This window comes from Acinonyx jubatus, chromosome B2 (genome assembly GCF_027475565.1).
Source record: "Acinonyx jubatus isolate Ajub_Pintada_27869175 chromosome B2, VMU_Ajub_asm_v1.0, whole genome shotgun sequence".
Lineage (NCBI taxonomy): Eukaryota > Metazoa > Chordata > Mammalia > Carnivora > Felidae > Acinonyx > Acinonyx jubatus.
The window spans coordinates 443,129-460,022 of record NC_069385.1 but is presented as its reverse complement, the minus strand read 5'-3'; the positions used below and the strand labels follow the sequence as shown (position 1 = coordinate 460,022).

The following is a 16,894-nucleotide window of genomic DNA, read 5'->3' as shown; positions in this document are numbered from 1 at the left end:
GGACTGAATGCGCAGTAACCACCACCGCCACGAAGCAGCAGCCGTCCGTGGACCCAAGAGCCAGCGGCGAGGTCTGTCCCTCGTGCAGACCGGTGATCGAGTCTGCCCCGCATGGTGAGGGTTGGTGTTCAACTAGACCTTTGACCTTCACACGCGCCAGACTGGACAGCGAAGCCGCCTCTGTTCCATGCTCTTCCTTCCCAACGAGGAGCCAGGCTGGCGTCGGGGGGAGTGAGACACAGAGGGTGTCACCGTGCAACGGGGACCGCTGTCCCGGGGGATCCCCTGGGAGACAGGCGAGCTCCGGCCCCCACGGCATAAACCGCCGGAGGAAACGAGCGCAGATGTGCCGCACGAGGCCGTGTGAGGCCACGGGCGCCCCGGAGGGCAGCTGCAGGCCTGGGTCACCAAAGAGACAAAACACAAAACCGTTAGTACCGTTAGCCACTGCAGCCCCACAGACGCCGTCTGCCGCGCCCTTTCAGAAACAGAGCAACTCAGCGGCGGAAACTGTAGAAGCCCCGAGCGGTCAGACAGCCTGCCGGAGAACACAGCGGGGCCGGAGCCACGAAACCCAGGGCGTTCGCTGAGCACCTCTGTGCCCTGAGTGAGGCCGGAGCCACTGTCCCTAATCTAGCTTCTTGTGAGGTAAGCTAGCCGGGTTATGGAGCAATCTAGTGAGTTATAAAATAATCTCATAGGACACAAGGGTCACTGGCACTGAGCAGGACGCGATGGCCCCCAAACTGTGCCGTGGGCGATTCAGGGAGGGTGTGCTGGGCAGCAGGAACCCCGGGAGCGCTCACCCAGCCGGGCACAGACCCGGGCACCCAGCTTAGCTGGGGCCCCGTGGGCGTGGAGGAGGGGACTCTCGGGGGTCCTGGGGCAGAGGCCCTGACTGGCTGGTGGGCTCTCACTCCCTGGGTTGCTTTGCTGTGTCCTCAGGTGTTTCCCTGCCGGGCCCTGGGCTTCCCTGACCACACCCTCGCCTCCCCTTGCCTGTGGGGCCTCCTCTTCTGGGAAAGCTGCTCCTTCCAGAATGAGGTCCTCAGAGAGCCAGGCTGGCCTCACACTCAGGTGTGCACAGATCTGTCCACCACTGTCCTCAGTGCCCCCAGGTCACCGGAGGGCAGGGAGGGGGCCCACCTGAAGGCCAAGAGTTGTTTCTCAAAAGGCCTAGACTTGGGGCGCCTGGGTGGCTCAGTCGGTTGAGCGTCCGACTTCGGCTCAGGTCATGATCTCGCGGTCCGTGAGTTCGAGCCCCGCCTCGGGCTCTGTGCTGACGGCTCAGAGCCTGGAGCCTGCTTCCGAGTCTGTGTCTCCCTCTCTCTCTGCTCCTCCCCTGCTTACATGCTATCTCTCAAAAATAAATAAAGATTTTAAAAAGTTAAAAAAAAAAAAAAAGAAAAAAAGGCCCAGCCTTGCCCCAGAGCTACCACCTCCAGGCCTGCTCCAGGGCAACCCTGTCCTGGGACCGGCCCCCCCCCCCCCCGCATGGACATGAGGCCCAGCTTCCTGCACATCTGTTTGAAAGAGGCCGCCTCCCCGCTCCCTCTTCAGGGCCCGCCCTGGGCACTAGTTCTCTTGTCGGTAACGCCCAGCGCTGACCGCCACAGGCCTGACCTGCTAATGCCCACGTCTTACAGGAAAAACGACAGGAATGGTATAAATCTCTCCTGAGTTATTTGCGCTTCTCAGCACATCATCTATAAGACTCCCGGCTTGCTTGTGATAAGAAGACACATCACGCACGTAGGACCCGTTTGGGCAACAGGTGAGAGTGAATTGAACTCCATCCAGAGTAACCAAGGTTGGGGGGGGGTGCCCAAGGTGAATTACAGCCCAGGTGGACCCCATGCCCTGCCTTCCTGCCCCACAGGCAGCGAGGACCCTCCGAGCCTGGCCCCTCCCCCAACCACCCGAGAGCCTCCCCAGGGGGCCGAGCACCCAGCCGTCAGGGCCCTGCTCCTCAGAGAGAACCGGGTTTCCCTTCTCTCCCCCTCGCCAAACCCCTGGTCCTGACCAGCACTCTGGGGGGGCGGATGCTCTTTGGGGCCTAGGGAGGAGGCCTAAGCTTCGAGTTACGGACAGTCACCGAGGCCCCCTGAGCACACAGCCCTTGCCGGTCGACTCAGCACAGAGCACTCAGCTCGGGGCAGCAGCGAGCCCACACAGGGAGGCCTGGGCAGGCTTCCTGTTAGAGCCCAAACCAAAAGGTACGGGCTCCGCGTGCTGAGGTTGGGACGGACGCGGCCAGCACCTGCGGTGGACATCGGGGCGGGGAGGGGTGCCGGGGGGGCGGGATGCCTGCCGCCCCCTCCCGCCCGCAGCGCTGAATGGCCGCAGCCTCTTCCTGGTCCTCCAGAACGAGCCCGGGGCGGAGACTGATCGCATGCCCTTGTCTGTTGTGCATTCATAAGGAGACAAACAATTACTGCACTTGAAGGAACCCTATCATCAACGAGAGGAAAAGACTATTTTTCTGTAGCATGTGAATTCAGCTTTTATGACTAAATCACTACTTGAATCTTAAAGCCCTAATCATTACCATTTGCTTCCTAAAAATAACCGTCTCCCTTGTCCATATTTAGAACAGAAAACACTGAGCTTGCTGGCCCGGGAGGAAGGCGCCTCTTCCCAGCCACGGCGCTTAACCCCTGCCTGGCTGACGAGCTCCTGTCCCCACGTGTCCTCACCGCAGGCAGCTCAGCCCGAGGGCCAGCGGACCTGAGGGGACCAGGAAGTCGCCAGACCCTCTGGGCCTCGGTTTCCCACAAGCAAAAGAGGTTCTGGGAAATTCTGCCCCACGTGAGTCCTGCCCCGGTAGAGAGGGAGCTCCCTGAGGGCAGGCCTGAGTCTCGGTGGCCCTGACGTGCAGCACCGGGGGGCCCGGAACAGAGGAGCTCGCTTCACACGACGAAGCGCAGCAGGTGTGGAGTTCTTCACCGAGGTTCCTGAAGGACAGACAGGCGTGTGCCATCCTCCGGGCGAGGTTCCTGCTTCCCCCACGGTGCCGGTGCGAGCCTGTCCCTCCCCAGGAAGCAGCCAAGGCTGACGCACAGCGGCCACTCACCACCCTGGAATCGGCTCCCAGCAGGGGCCTGCACCTTCCTGGCAACAGAAGGTGGACCAGGCCTGACCAGCATGTTTAACAGAGCCACTGGGGCAAGGGAGGGGCTCCCAGGAAAGGACCAGGGCCCAGAGGGGGGTGGCCAGTGAGGAAAGGGCACGGGGAGGAGGGCGGGCCGGGGAGCTGACGCATTTCCTCCAGCATGTGACCCCGCGGGGTGACAGGGCTGTGGCCAGTCTCCACGGTGCACCCACGACTAACCGGGAGCACCAGGCAGCCTTTCCGACCCCAGGAGAGCAGCCAGCCAGGGCTCTGACACATCAGCCATCGGCAGTGAAGTAGGCCGACGGTCCTGTCCAAGGGGAGGACATCGGGACATCCTCACAAGTGAGCGGCAGGTCACAAGCAGTGGCCAGTGGGGGGCAAATACCGTTCTTGCTCTTCTGCCCACGCTGCATGGTCAGACAGCCACCAAGTCAAGGACGGTGGGAAGTCAGATTTCGTCCTACCTGCAAGCCGGCCAGAGACGCTGCTGCGGGTCAGGGATGTTGGCGGAAAGAGGGGACCCCCGGGTCATACACAAGGGATCCGGGTGAGAGCTAGAGAGACTCACACCGACATTCTCAGTCGTGCAGCTCCCCAAGCCCCTTTCCTGCAGGGGTGTGGAGGGCCAGGCTGCACCTGCTTATAACATGCACGTGCTTCTAACGTGTGTTACAGGCGACGACCCCCGGGTCCTCCGCTCTCCAGGGAGACACAAGCCCCCTCACTACGCAACCTCCTTGAAGGCAGAGGCCGTCAGTGTGGGGACACAGGGACCTATGAAGAGTTAGGAAAATAACCCAAAGGCACAGCAACGAGGAGCTGGTTAAATAAATTAAACGGTGCCCATGCAATGGACTATTATACAAACGTGGCCATTAAAAAATAGGTTGTGGAAGAACGTTTAATAGCCTAGAAATGCCATTGAAAGAGACTTTGAAGTGAGAAAATAGGTTACAGGTTTCTACCATAGACGTCCACTTTGGAAGGAGAAAACCTGTATACACAAGCATAGGAAACAAAACAAAATGGTAATAATTATGCTGGGTAGTGGATTTCTGAGTGCTTTCTATATTTGCCATTTGCTTATCTATAGTTTATATGCCATTAAAGTCTAATGAAATGCATGACTTTTGGAAACACTAGGTGAACAAGTAAATGGCTTTATAAATTTTTTTTTCAACGTTTATTTATTTTTGGGACAGAGAGAGACAGAGCATGAACGGGGGAGGGGCAGAGAGAGAGGGAGACACAGAATCGGAAACAGGCTCCAGGCTCTGAGCCATCAGCCCAGAGCCCGACGCGGGGCTCGAACCCACGGACCGCGAGATCGTGACCTGGCTGAAGTCGGACGCTTAACCGACTGCGCCACCCAGGCGCCCCAACAAGTAAATGTCTTTAAAGACAGATGCTGGTTTTCTCACCAGGAGGGAGCCACCGCCCCGGGGACCCCGGGACATCAGACCTGGCCCGCCACACGCCTGCCCCTTCACCTTTGCACACCGGACGCCAGGGCCCACACTGGACAAGGAGCTGGACAGAAGAGGTGATGACAGTGGTCAGGCTCACCGTGACCACTTGGGAAACCCCACTGCTGCCACCGACTGCCACGGGGTGTGGGGACCCAGCACACAGGTGTGCCCCCCTCGGAAGCACAGGCCCCACGGGCCCGGCACCCCCATGGAAAGGAGGCAGCCTGCTGCCCACATTCCGGGAGCACGGGGACACAAACTGGCCTTCCTCCCACTTGGGCCGTTCCTCCTCCAACCTCCACCAGTGGCTTCAGCCAAGCGCAGACCCATAGGCCCAGAATTTAGAAGAAAATGCCCTGAGGATAGAAGGGGAGTCCCGAGAATGTTTCTGAGAAACCCCAGGATATTCACAAGAGGTGGAAGGACCGCCCAGAATTTGACTTACAGCTGCCACGTCATTTCTGCGAGGTGCCAGGAGAAAGGGAGGGAGCCACGCGGACGCCCCATCCCGGCTGCACTCCAGCCTCCGTCCGGGCAGCATCAGCGCCTGGTGGCCTAGTCCCTCCTGCTCCTCTAGCCTGCCATCTCTGCTCCAGACCAGTCTCCATGCTGTTCCCTCCAGCCCGCCATCTCCAGGATTCAGACCGTGACCAGCTCCCCGAGATGCTGGGCCCTGCCTGGCACCCTCCTGACGCTGACGCTCCCTCACCCTAACCAGCCCACGTGGCAGGTCCCGGCCAGATTGGTCTGAAATTTGGCATCATTTTGTCAAGTTGGTTATCTTTTCAAACCTGCGGAATGTCCCTATTTCCTGCCCGAAGCGATGCTTCTCTTCCCACAGGGGAGGTAGGAAGAGCGTCCACCCCCTCGGTAGCCGTGCGGACCCCACAGCTTCCCCACGAACATTGTCGCCCTGACGGCCGCAGCACGGGATTCAGAGATCGCTGGATTTAGCCCCCAATTATAGGTTGTCTCTGCTTATTTAACAATTATTTTCACTCCCCATTCCAATAGGAAATCCCTGGCAGGGAAAGGCATATACATAGGAAATCTCAAATCATATGTGTGAAGGGACAGGGACAGAAGGAAACGTCGGGGAGCTGCCTCAAAAGCAGGAGAGCAGCATGAAATGTGACCCCGGCTCTTGAGAAGACGATGGTTTGCTTGTCTGTCAGCCACAAAAAGAAGTAAACATTTAAATCACTTACTTATACGTTTTGTTCACGCTTGCTGAGAAAGTACGGCATAACGGGTGAGACCGTCCTGAGGTAGAGAAAGAAGGTGGGTTTCCAGCAGGAGTTTGGGGAAGGGTGACCCGGCTGGAGGTGGGGGAGGAGGGGCCAGGACTGCTTTGATCCCAATGTGCGCCTTCCTGCCTGTGCCTTTGTTTCCACTTCAGTAAACAAGAGTGTGAACTACACAGACCCTGTCTTCTGGGCCCTCGCTTCTTCTGGGAGGGGAGCGGAAAGGGAGCAAACAAGTAGCCGCCTCCCTGCTGGCCTGGGGGGTGGCGGCCTCGGGACTCCCGCCAAGGAGGATACGGAGGCCAGTGCAGGGCTCCTCAGAAAGGAAGCGGGCACCAGCTCAGGAAGCCACTCAGACTCCCGCTGGTGGAGGACAGGGCAGCTACCCAGGGGACCCGGCCCAGAGCCGACACCATGGAGGAAGATGTCCAGGCTCACCTCAAGACGGCCCGTGCGGGGAGCAGGGACAGGCCAAGCAGGCCCGGAGCGAGTGGGGGAGATGGCCCCTGCTAGCTGCAAGCCCCCTCCCGGGACAAGGACGCAGCCAGATGGCTGTGGATCAGAGAGCAAAGGCCCCGGGTCCCCGTGCATGACCTAAAGATGGAGGGGACAGGGCCCCCCTCACACGCCCTTATGGAGAATGAATAGACTCTGCCCGTCAAGCGGCTACTTAGATACCCAACACGTGGCAGAATTTTAACAATAAAGGATGTCTCTGTGTGCAAGGTAAGTACTTGAAAATATCTCGGGGGTGTTTTCTGTCATCCCCAAACTTGCAAAATCCTCAAGTCCAATGTAGCTCAAGCCCAACGCCCAGCGCAGGGACCTCAGAGGCCCACTGGCAGCGAGGCTCCAAGCTTCAGGCTCCAGGCGCCACGTCGCCGCCCAGCCTGGGCCCTTCACCCCCACAGCGGGCAGGGCATAGACGCTGGGCAAGTCCACCCCCTCCAGAGCGCGTGGGAACCCCGTCTGTGATCCTCATGGGGTACCAACAGCAGCGTCAGCAGCGGCCCCACCAAGTGCGGGCCCTGCACCGAACTTAGGACTTCTTCGGTTCACTTAATCCCCACCTCATCCACGTGCACTAGGCGTTGGTATCGATACCCTCATCTCACGAATGTCTTGTGGCTGTTAGGAAGACCCCTCAGTGAGGGGACGATTCAGGATCTGAGGTCAGGTGCATTCACCCCAACGCCCACACTTTTACCTGTATCTGAATCTTCCTTAACATAAATCGGCTGATTTTTGTCCTAGAGGGTCTGACTTCTGATGACCCGTGCTTGCATTTTCCTCTCTTCCTCTCCATCCGCATTAAAGGTTTGCCTCTGGAGGACCTCGCCTCTCCTCAGCCCCCCACCAGTGTGACCACGGCGGGCAGGGAGAGGAGCATGGGACCGGACTGCTTTACCACTTATCAGTGGCTCCGGAGGTGGGCCTGGTGGGAGAGAGGGGTGAGACTATCGATTAATGTATGGTTTATATATTCTTTTCGGTGGCTTTTGTGTTTGTTTGTTTGGGGAGAGAGGGAGAGAGCACAAGCAGGGGAAGGGCAGAGAAAGACGCAGAGACAGAGGATCCCCAGCAGGCTCCACATGGGTGTGGCACAGAGCCTGACGCGGGGCTCGATCTCACGAACTGTGGGATCATGACTTGGGCCGAAATCAAGAGTCAGACACTAAACTGACTGAGCCCCCCCAGGCACCCCAAGTTTGTATATTCTTTTAAAGAGGTAAACACAGGGGCGCCTGGGTGGCTTAGTCTGCTGGGTGTCCAACTTCGGTTCAGGTCATGATCTCACGGCTCGTGGGTTCAAGCCCTGTGTCGGGCTCTGTGCTGACAGCTCAGAGCCTGGAGCCTGCTTCATATTCTGGGTCTCCCTCTCTCTCTCTGCCCTCTCCCACTCATGCTGTCTCTCTCTGTCTTTCAAAAGTAAATAAACATTTTTTAAAAAGGTAAATGTAAATAATTCCAAATATTGGCAAGGATGTTGGACAGCTAAAACTCCACGTGTCTTTCACAGAACCATAAATGACAGCATGTAAAAAAAAAAAAAAAGCTTAACACTTTCTTATCAAAATAAATACGTACCTACCCTATGAACCAACAATCCCAATCCAAGATGTTTACCCAAGAGCAATAAAGATATATGTCCACAAAAATACTTGTAGAAAGATGTTCATACTAGCTTTATTCAGAATAACCCCAAATTGGAAAAGCCCACACGGCGGTCTCCAGGACGAGGGCAAGTTAGGGCACACCCCTCCAACAGGCACTGTTTGGCAGGGACGAGTGCCAGGCTACTGAGGAGCAGTGTGGGTGAGTCACAGAAGCATGAGTCTCTTACCTTTAAGACCAGACGCTCTAAATGCACACACGAGTGCAAGCAAAAACAGACCCATGCTAGAAAAGAGTCAAGGAGAGTCAGACAGACATGGACTGGCAGGGGACATGGGAGGACTTCTGGCCTGATGTCACCTGCTGCCCCTCAGTTTTATCTACCTACCCTATGGCCAGCCATGGAGCTCAGTGATTGGAGAGAAAGTTCTGTGAAGACAGCCACTCTTGGAAAGAAACAGCCAGTGTGCATTCCCACCAGCAATGCAAGAGGGCTCCCCTTTCTCTGCATCCTTGCCAACCCCTGTGGTTTCTCATGTTGTTGATTTTAGCCATTCTGAGGTGTGAGGTGGCATCTCATCGTGGTTTTGGTTTGTATTTCCCTGACGATGAGTGATGTTGAACATCTTTCCATGTGTCAGTTGGCCATCTGGATGTCTTCTTTGGAAAAGTGTCTATTCATGTCCTAACTGTGCTATTTGTTTTTTGGGTGTTGAGTTTGGTAAGTTCTTTATATAGTTTGGATACTAACCCTTTATCAGATATGTCACTTGCAAATATCTTCTCCCATTCCATAGGCTGCCTTTTAGTTTCACTCATTGTTTCTTTCACTGTGCAGAATGAAGGGGCACATGCACCCTAATGTTTACAGCAACCTTATCAACAATAGTTAAACTATGGAGAAAGCCCAAATTTCCATTGACTGATGAATGGATACACACACACACACACACACACACACACACACACACAGGAATATTACTCAGCCATCAAGAAGAATGAAATCTTGCCATCTGCAACAAGGTGGATGGAGCTAGAGTGTGTTATGCCAAGTGAAATAAATCGGAGAAAGACAAATATCATACGACTTCATTCATATCTGGAATTTAAGAAACAAAACAGGTGAACACATGGGAAATGGGGAAAGAGGAGACATGGAAACAAACCACAAGAGATTCTTACCTATAGAAAACAGAGAGTTGATGGAGGGAGGTGGGTGGGGGCTGGGCTGGATGGGTGATGGGTACTAAGGAGGGCACCTGTGATGAGCCCTGGGTGTTGTAAGTGATGGATCACTGAATTCTACTCCTGAAATCAACACTGCTCTGTATGTTAACTGAAATTTAAATTTAAAAACAGGAAGAAAGCAAGCCAGCAGCCTGTGATCTATCTTGGCCTGTTAAATCTCAAGGCCCCCGGGGCAGCCCAGAGCTTGCTGAGGCATCTTCCTACTGCACTGGGGCGAAGGGCCAGGCCTTTCCTCTTTAAAACGTCTGCTCTGAACCTGAGGTCAGTCCACACCAGCTGTGAACCAGCTTTGCAGTTCAATTATTATGGCTCCAGGGATGAACCGCCGCCCCCCACCCACCCCCACCCCCGAGGAAGACCCAAATGGGTTCTGACTCGCTCAGCAAGATCACACTCCCTCACTGGAGTCAGCTCAGTCAATGAGGTGTGAGGGCGACAAGGGCCACCTCCTGTGGGGTCTCTAGGAGCTCTTCTTCCACTGAGGTGGGGACCTGTGGCTCTCTAGATGAACCCTGCTCTGGCGGGCTGACTCCTGATGAAGGTGAGGTGGAACCAGCATGGCTGTCCTACAGCCAACATGGAGTGTGACAAGAAACAAGCAAGTGGTGTTAGAAGCAATGGAGACGCTTCTGGACGCTTCTGGGTCACTGGACATCAGTATGACCGAGTCCACCCAGACTGATGGATGGTCAGCCTTTAGGGGGATAAGAAGGCAATGCTACGAGGGTGTGTGTGTAGAGATCTGCAGACCAATGTCTCTCATGAACATAAATGCAAAAATCTTCAACAAAATATTAGCAAATAAAATCCAACAATATATAATCCCACCAGGACCCAGTGGGATTCATCCTAGGTACGTAAGGCTGTTCAACATTTGAAAATCAGCTATCACATTAACAGCCTAAAGAAGAAAAATCACATAACTATATGATAGATGCAGACAAAGTGTTTGAAAAAATCCAACACCTATTTATGATAAAAACTCTCAATAAATTACAAATAGAGAGGAACTTCCTCAACCTGAGGCTTTAAAATATACAAAAAAAAAAAAATACCCTACAGCTAACATCATACTTAATGGTGAGAAACTTGAGGCTTTCCCACTAAGATCAGTTACAAAGCAAGCATGCCTCCTCGTATCATGCCTTTTCAGCATTGTCCAGAAGCCGTTGCTAATACAGTAAGACCAAAAAAAAAAAAAAAAAAAAAAAAAAAAAAAAAAAAAAGGAACTAACAGATACACACGTTGGGAAGGAAGAAATAAAACTACTCATAAATGACAAGGTCATCTATGTAGAAAATCCAAAATAACCAACTAAAAAAACCCCTGGAATTAATAAGCAATTATAGCACTGCAGGTACGAGTTTAATATATAGAAGCTTTAACATACAGAAGTCAATCACTCTCCAATATGCCAGTGATGAGTAAGTAGAATTTGAAAATAAAGATACAATACGTTTTATACTAGCATCCCCAAAAATGAAATACTTAGGTCTGAATCTAACAAATTATGGACAAGACTTCTATGAGGAAAGCTACAAAGATCTGATGAAGGGAGCAGATGAAAACTAAATAAATGGAGAGACATTCCATGTTGATGGACAGCAGCACTCAATGTCGTCAAGATGTCCGTTTTCTCAACTTGACCTCTTGCTTCAATGCAATCCCAGTCAAAACCCTAGCCAGGTGCTTTGTGGGTATCAACGATCCTGTTCTAAAGTTTATACAGAGAGAAGACCAGAATAGCCAGTGGTTCAACAATGAAGGAGAACAAAGCTGGAAGACTGAGTACCTGACTCCAAGACTCACTGGAAAGCTATGGCGACCAAGATGTTGTGGCATCCACAGAACAGACTGAACAGGAAAGAGAGTCCAGAAGCAGATCCACGTAAACAGAGTCAACTGACTCTTGACAAACACAATGGAGCCAAGATCGTCTCTTTAACAAATGTCGTGAAACCCACTGGATGTCCACGTACGGAAAAATGAATCTCGACAAAGACCTTACACTCTTCACAAAAAATTAACTCAAAATAAGTCATAGATCCAAATGCAAAATTCAAAACTATAAAACTCCCTGAAGAGAACATAGGAGGAAACCCAGATGACCTTGGGTGTGGTGATGGCTCCAGATGTTTCCAATGGAAACCCTCCACACTCTTGCAAAGACAGCGTCTCCACGAATGAGAAGACAAACCACAAACTGGGAGAAAATATTTGCCAAACATGTATCTGGTAAAAGACTATTAACCAAAATATAAAAGAACTCTTAAAACTCAACAAAAAGGGGTCCCGCGGGTGGCTCCGTCGCTTAAGTGTCTGACTTCGGCTCAGGTCATGATCTCGCAGTTTGTGGGTTCGAGCCCCGTGTCGGGCTCTGTGCTGACAGCTCAGAGCCTGGAGCCTGCTTCTGATTCCATGTCTCCCTCTCTCTGCCCCTCCCCTGCTCCAACTAGCTTGCTCGCTCTCTCTCTCTCAAAAATAAATAAACATCAAAAAAAAATCTTTTTACCTCAACAAAAAGAAAACAACTTAAAAAAGGAGCCAAAGACCATCACAGATGCCTCACCAGGGAAGATGGGCACATGACAAGTGAGCAAACCCATCATCTGCCCTCAAGGATGTGCAAGTGTGCAGGAGGCAGGAACCCCTGCCCAGTGCTGCAGTGAGTGCAGAGAGCCCAGCCCCTGCCCGAGGCGGGGTGGAGGCCCCTTACAAAACTCACCTTCTCTTACCGAACGATCCGGCACTCATGCCCCTTGGTCTTTACTCAAAGGAACTGAAAGCTGGCCATACAAAAGTAAAAATGCCGCGTCCGACATAATGGCGGGTACGTGTCATTATACATTTATTCAAACCCATAGAAGGTACAATGGCAAGAGCAAACCTTAAGGTCAACTATGGGCTCTGGGTGACAATGGTCAGTTTTAGCAAATGTAGCCTCTGGTGAGTGACGTTGACCATGAGGGAGGCTGTGCACATGTGGGGGCAGGGGCATCCCTGTACCTTCCCCTCAGTCTTGTTGTGATCCTAAAACTGCTCTACAGCAAATGATCTTAGGGGAAAAACACTAAAGTAGTGACCCACAAGTTGGAAGGGGTCTGTTTGGGTAACACAAAAATCTCTCACCATTGCCCTCCCTCCCCTCCCCCCTCCTCCCCTCCCCTTCTTCCTCCCTCCACCTTCCCCTCTCCTCCTTTTCCTCTTCCCCTGTCCCTCCCTCCCCCTTCTTTTCTCCCCCCTCCCCCTTTCCCTCCCTCTCCCTTCCTCCTCCCTTCTCTCTCCCTCCCCCTGCCTCCTCCACCCCACCCCTCCCTCCCTCCTCCTTCCCCTCTCCTCCTTTTCCTCCTCCTCCTCTCTCCTCTTTTCCCCTCCCCTTTCCTCCCCTCCCTGACCCTAAGTATTTTGTCTAAGGAGCCTCATTTAATTTGAATGTTTTCTTTGAAAACAAAATTCTTAATGAATTTTCTTGAGCCAAAGAATTCAGTCTGGCCTTTTAGTTTCGGATTGCCTTGAATTGATATATGGTTCCAGTGAAAATCAACGTCTTCGGCTTAGTAACTCACCCCCGGCAAGCCTTCTCCACTGGGCACCTTCGTGTGAGCTTAGGCTTTCTTCTGTGCCCTCTCCCAGAGCTCAGTGCCCCACACAGGACTGCACACTTCTTGCTGCTATTTCTTTAGACACTTTAGAAATTTTGTTGTGACTGTAAATGCATCTATTCTATTTTCTACTTGGTTACTGATGTGGATAAACACGAAATTTTGTAAGTTTATCTTAAATTTGGCAAATTTGCTAGATTCCCTTGCTAATTCTAATACATTGGTCTGTTGAGTCTGACGGTTTTCTCTATTTAAAGGATCACAGTGCCTGCAAATAACAGTTGGGTCTCTCTTTTTGTCCTGCCACACAACGTGAGTAATCGTGCTCAGTACATCCTAGACAGAGTCGTAGTGGACGTTTTAGTTGTGTTTCCCATCTTCAAAGCAGCGTTGTATTCGTCAGAAAGTAGCTTACGGTGGATTTGGAGCATACAACTTCCACAAAGTTAAAGAAGCTCTTTTTATCTAGCTGTTTAAGAGTTTGTCTTGTAAATAGGCGTTGGACGCTACAAGTTGGTGCCAAACGATGTTGAGAATTAGAAAATGCTCTTCCCCTTCCTGCACCTGTTTCAGGATCATCGTCTCCGTCATCGGCACTTAGCTGACCACCTGCGTAGCTGCCAGGAAACCTCCTCTGAGGGGGGCTGGCTTCCGAGCCCGGAGAAGCATCGCGGGCCCCTCCGGAGGGGCTGCAGTCTCCAGAGGTGGGTGAGGAGGGGACAATACGAGAGCCCCACCGGAGGCCCTCTGGGGAGGAGGCAGAGGATAGACAGCTTCCCGCCACACCCCTCCACTGCTGCGTCCAGACACACACACACACACACACACACACACACACACACACACACAGCAGTTCTGTCTCCACTGGCTTCTCACAGTCTCTCTGCCGCTCAAATCCACTCATCCCGTGGTTCCTCTGTAGTTAATTCAGGAGGCGGGAGCCAACAGAGACTCTAGGGGCCATCCCGTCTACAAAAATACCACAATCATGCTCAATGTTCAGAGAAGCCAACACAAATTAAGAACAACTTTGAAAAGAAAAAAAAAAATTCTCGTCTCCTACCTCACATCGCCTCCAGGACATTCCGTTATGCTCTGGAGTGGGCAAAGAACCGTCCTTCCGCCGTCTCACCTGAGTATTGCCCTCCCCCCATCCCAAACCCATGTGCTGGAATTGACCTGAAATAAACGGGGGTGTGAAGTAACCCCCTGTATGTGCTCAGGAAACAGGTTTACCACTAGTGACTAACTGCAGGGAACGGCCACTCACAGGTCCTGCTCCAGAAATTCCCACAACATTTAGAATCAGCCAAACGTCTCTCTGTTATTAAAGCGTACCAGGATGTCACAGGTCACACGGCATATTGATCAGGGACATTTGGGTTGCAGGTTCCAGAGGAACAACTTAAGCCAGCTTCATAGACCTAAGCTATAGGAGGTTCGCTGGCTCCAGGAGTCTGAAGAAGGCCAGGGGTCCCTGTGGGGCAGGTCCCACCTGCCAGGGGCATCCAGGCTTCCCAGCAGCCCGAGCTTCCTGAGCACCTGCTGTGTGACAGGCGGTGCCCCAGGCACTTCCCTGTGTTAACACATATGGTGATTAAAACAGCCCCAGGACCTGGGGCTCTACTAGCATTTCCCATTGCCGATAAGGAGGGAGCGGGGGAGCGGGAGATGAGGCGGCCCAAGTGTGGGTCCGGGCTCCGGACAGCCAGAGGTTCAGAGGAAGCGGACAGCAGCCTCCCAGCCCTTGGGCCTCCGAACGAGTCAGGACACTTCATCCTCCGCACGACTCTCCCCTCCACGTGGCAACGGGTGGCCACTGGCGGCTGTAGAACTCTTCGACCGCAGGCTGTCTCCGCTGAGGATGGGTGTTTTGTCCCTGCACCTCCGCGGGGGGGGGGGGCCAGAAGCACTCTCCTGGGGCCACAGGTAAACTGGGGACCCACCCAGCAGGCCCCTGCTGCCTCCCGCGGGAGAGATTTCCTGCCAACAGGGTTGAGGCTCCTTCTGGTTTTGTTTGGTTTTCTTTCTTGAAATTCTGTTTATTGACCTAAATTTTAAGATCGATGTCCTTCAAGCGGTAAATTGTGATGGGAGGTACCTGTCCTAACCCTTTGATGAATAAATATTCTGATAATGTTTTATAATTTAGCACCTGATCTTGTTTCCCCAGCACTGAATGGTGTTCCTTAAAGAAAAAGGACGACAGTCATAGGTTCGCTCGGGGGGAGGTAGGGGAATGTCCTCTCGTGGAAGGAGCCAACGGCTTCTGGAGGGAAGAGAGGCCTTCACGGTCACTCCCGGGGTTCCGGATTCCCATTCTTAGCCCTGTCTCCCTAAATGTTAAATTAAACCGTTCTTATTTACCTGTGATTTCTTGATTTTTTTTTCTGTAGAAGGCTATTAGGGTTGTTACAGATGCCATCGTATTGATAGTTTTAAATTCATGACTAAATTATAAGCACTGGTTTTATTAAGTTATACCACCAGCTTCTTTAACAAACATCTTCAATTTTAATTCCTGAAAAACAGAGCCTTTAACTAGAAAGACCAGCATTAAGAATGAGAAAGTCATAAACCAGAGACCATTATTCACCTCGTGGCAACTGTCCAAAATGAAGCCTCCTCGACTAAAAGAAAATGCAAGATCCCAGAGTTCCACCTTAATCAGGGGAAGGTCCCCAGGCCGAGCTTGCAGCCCAGGATGCTGCTCCTGGCTTAGCCCTCCGCACCCCTGCCCCAGCAGCCCACGGGGACACGGATGCCCTGGGTGCCAGCTTGCTGGCTGCTCCCCCCCCAACCCCCTGCAACGCGTGCACGGTGCGGGTGAGGATGCCTCTGCTCCCTCTGTCCAGGAGGCCCTCCAGGTGCACAGCAAGGTTTTAGGACCTGGCCCGACACATAAGCCAAACATGCGAGTCAGAGGCCCTGAGGGAGCTTCCCCCTTGAGGGGCGCCCAAGGAGATGGGCAACGCGAAGAGGGTGGTTGGGGGCGGCACACCTCTGCTGCCCACAGCCTCATGCTACCCCAGGGGGGCCCTGCCAGAGCCAGGCCACCGCTGCACCCCCAGCCTGGGGGCTCGGATCCCTGCTGCCCCTCGCTGAGACCGTTTCCCTCAGGACACGTTGGGTCCAGGTGGCGGAGTTGCAGGGGCAACAAGGGGCATTTGTGAGACCGGCTCAGCACCACGGCTGCCCACCACAGGGCAGCACCGGCCGCTAAAGACCGGACCCCGGGCCGTCGATGGTTTGTCCCGACTCACACGAGAGCACGTGCTGTCACTCGCTGCCCCTGCCCCCCTCGGCACCACCCCGGGCTCTCCTTTGGCTTTGCTCTAGGCAAAGTGGGACTTAAGGTTGCTTTTACCCAAATGTCCAAGAGCGAGGACCAGTCGTGGCATCTAAGAGTCTTTTGTGCATTTTGACTGTTTCCGAACGCTGCTGGAAATAGGCCTCGCTGCACTACACGGCCTCCGTCGCTCCACAAACAAAGGAGCTGGGAGCGGACCCGTTTGCCCCGGGTCACAATCGGGGAGTGAGCAGCCCTCTCGGGCAATGAGGATGAAAACGAGGCAAGCAGAAGCAGGCCCGCGGTTCACGCGTTCCAGACGTGTCCATCTCGCACCAGCTTGCTAGACGTAGTATCGAAAGACCAAACCTCCGGGAAACTAGACGAGAGCCAGGCTCGCTCAGCCACGACTGGCCGCCTGCTGGGCCCTTTTGCGGGTGGGAGCCACGGGGCGACAGGGGGGAGGAGGAATGTGGAAGGCGGCGGTGGCGCAGAAGGACGCTGGGCGTTTCCCTGACCCACGGATTATGGCAGAACCACCTCCAGGCGAGGGTGGGGAGGTTCTGGGGGCCGTGAGGCGGGGGGGGGGGGGGGGTGTCCCGGAAAAGGGGCAGGCGGTGGAGAGTGCCACACACGCGAGATGGGGGAAGAAGGCCCGATGCCCCCGCAGGCGGAGCACACACAGAGGCCAGCGCTGGAATCCGGGCTGGACTTGGGTGGAAGGACACACAGGGCGGAGGCCATGGGCCACATGCACTGCTGTCTCCAGGAACTCTCTCCTGCCCCACGAATCCAAGTCCGTCAAGCACAA

At 53.7% G+C, this 16,894-nt stretch overlaps 1 long non-coding RNA gene across 1 annotated transcript; it reads left to right on the top strand.

Annotated features, from left to right (window-relative positions):
• Positions 1-4,501: 4,501 nt before the first annotated feature.
• On the top strand, positions 4,502-7,769 carry LOC128315441 (uncharacterized). The gene is made up of 2 exons (XR_008298189.1): positions 4,502-6,554; positions 7,146-7,769. It is a non-coding gene; the product is annotated as an uncharacterized LOC128315441 (long non-coding RNA).
• Positions 7,770-16,894: the final 9,125 nt, after the last annotated feature.